Source organism: Leuciscus leuciscus (assembly GCF_965113295.1).
Source record: "Leuciscus leuciscus genome assembly, chromosome: 18".
Taxonomy (NCBI): domain Eukaryota; kingdom Metazoa; phylum Chordata; class Actinopteri; order Cypriniformes; family Leuciscidae; genus Leuciscus; species Leuciscus leuciscus.
In genome coordinates, this window is record NC_138742.1 from 38,733,449 (window position 1) to 38,736,019 (window position 2,571).

Below are 2,571 nucleotides of genomic sequence, written 5' to 3' on the forward strand. Positions count from 1 at the left end.
TGCATTTGGCGTCGCTTTTGAATCAGGGAAGCCTTCGTCGCGGCGCGATGACGCAACCGGCCTTCGAATACGGCCTTCGGAGGATGGAGAATTGAATTGGGACAGCCTTCATCGAGCCGCGTGACGCAATCGGCCTTCAAATGCGACCTTCCAAGGATGCTGCCTTTGAATTGGGACGTCCTTCGTCGCGCCGCGGTGACGCAATCGGCCTTCAAATACGGCCATCCGGCCTTCAAATACGGCCTTCGGAGGATGCAGCCTTCACTTTGGGACACAGCTTGTGTCTGTATGTTCAAGGAGGCCTGAGGTAGTCACAGGTTCCATGCGATACTGTATTGAATATTAAAAAGTGTACTTGTGTGATAAAATGATCATAATGTGTTTTCAGGATGCTGACACTGTTCTAGAGCCCTCTCAGTCTGGGACCACATGTGACAAAGTGAGTATTAAGAAATGAAAACAATGTGACAAGAGTATTCAATGAAATAACTTAAATCTATGTTGCTACAGAACCCAGAAAACATAAAAGGAGTGTATAAACGCTACCTCCTTAAACAAATGGAAGCGATTGATATCGACATCCAGTATAAAAAACTGAAGATGAGGAAGTTGGAGCTGGAAATTCAACAGCTACAGAAAAATGCAAGTAGAACTACCATTTTTAAAAAAGGAAAAGAAAAAAAAAACATTACCTTTTTGATCACTTTCCACAACATTTATTTGTGTGTTTTCACCCCTAACAGGCAGATTCACTCTGAATAAAGACAAATCACATTAAATACTTTGACTTCTGTGTGTTTGTTCAACTAAGGAGAAAGTTGAGGGGCCAGTGGAAAATTTTAAAGGCTACACATGGTTTAGACCATATTAAGCAAAATAATTATTTGCATATGTGTCTCGTAAGTCTGCCTGTTTCGTTTTCTTCCAATACTGCTTCATTGCCCCAGTCTTCCTCTTCGACAATCCTTGGTTGCCTCTCTCTCCTCAGACAAGCAATGTTATGGAGCACTACACAAGCAACTACAATGTCACATGCCCTAGGTGGAGTCACTCTGAGGTGCTTCAGGCACTGAAACCTGACTTTATCAGCCCAAATGCCATCTCTATACGACCTCTTGAGCGTGCATGGGCAATGTTGTAGCGGTGCTGTGCCTCTGTTTGGGGCTCCTGATAGGGAGTCAAGAGGTAAGGCAGGCATGGGTATCCCTTGTCTCCCAGCAAAACTCCTGAGAATTCTCCTGCATAGACAGAATTAATATATATAGATATATAATGTAGTTTTTTTTTCTTCTTCTTTTTTTTTTTTAAGACTTTTTGCGATTTAAGTGATTACTAGCATACCTCTTGCTAGTTGCTGGTAGAGAGATGAGGCTCTAAAGATTCTGGAGTCATGCACAGAGCCTGGCCATTTGGCCTCTACATTTGTGATGATGCAATCTGCATCACTAATCATCTAAAATAAATTAAACCTGTAGGTCACTACATTTTAATTACAATGAACTAAACACTGGTGCCCAGCTTAGTACAGAACACTCAGTGCTAGAGCATAGCCTTCAATATCATCTCAGTGGGACCGTACCTGTACATTGATGCTGTGTACTGATTTCCTATTCACAAAGTCCGCTTCATGTGGACCAGATGGACACTTGATACGCACATGGGTGCAGTCCAATGCACCGATAACATTTGGGAAACCTAGGGAAATTATTTGTTTGTTTTAAATGTCCCATGTAAAATCAACAGTCAAGAAATATTTCCATGTTTTATAGTTATTTGAACTTACCAGCTATTCCATAAAAGGCATGTTTAATGGTACGAATAGCTTTGTGGCCAGGGAATGTGATGAACACATTGAGTAGTGTTTTTAAAGAAAGGTACACAGTTCGTACAGAGCGGCAAACTGATGCTTTGCTGATATTCTCTGCATCTCCAACTGTGTACAAAAATGTTCCACTGGCAAAAAAGTGAAGTGCAATGCACACCGTCTGTGGGACTGTGAGCGCTCTGTTGCGGCGTGTATTATTTGCAATGTGTGGGCTTAGTAATCTACAAATATATGCAATCCCATCTCTTGAGAACCTATATCGCTCATACAGGTAGCTGTCATTAACCCTCTGAGGTCTGAGCTGTTTTCTGGGCCTGGAGGTGGTCTGACATGCTCTGACATTTGTGCTTATTTCTGTTACTTGTGACATTGTCATGGCTAAAGTCTGATTACACTGTATTCAGCACAAACTCTGCTACAATAATATATCAGCAGCATGTATGTAAAAGTTTGTAGTTTTGAGATAATTACATTTATGCGTGGTTTGTGAAAATACCAAAAAAAATTGTCACTGAAAAAGGCCATGAAACCCATACTGATTATTTCTTCACAAGACTTTTGAAAATTGTATCACGTAGCCTAGAATATTTGCTCCAAAACTATGTGAAAATCACCCTGACTGCTCATTCAGATAAGACAATATATTGATTTAAAATTTCTAAGACGTGTTTTGTGTGAGAAAGCCTTATGCGAAGAGGCGTGATCATCTCATGAATATGTAAGCTTTTAACACCTGAGAAAGACAA

The 2,571-nt window shown here is 40.8% G+C and overlaps 1 long non-coding RNA gene across 1 annotated transcript; it reads left to right on the forward strand.

Moving 5' to 3' along the window:
* The first annotated feature begins 316 nt into the window (after positions 1-316).
* LOC309480049 lies at positions 317-779 on the forward strand. Its single transcript, XR_014199514.1, has 2 exons — positions 317-646; positions 748-779. It is a non-coding gene; the product is annotated as an uncharacterized lncRNA (long non-coding RNA).
* Positions 780-2,571: the final 1,792 nt, after the last annotated feature.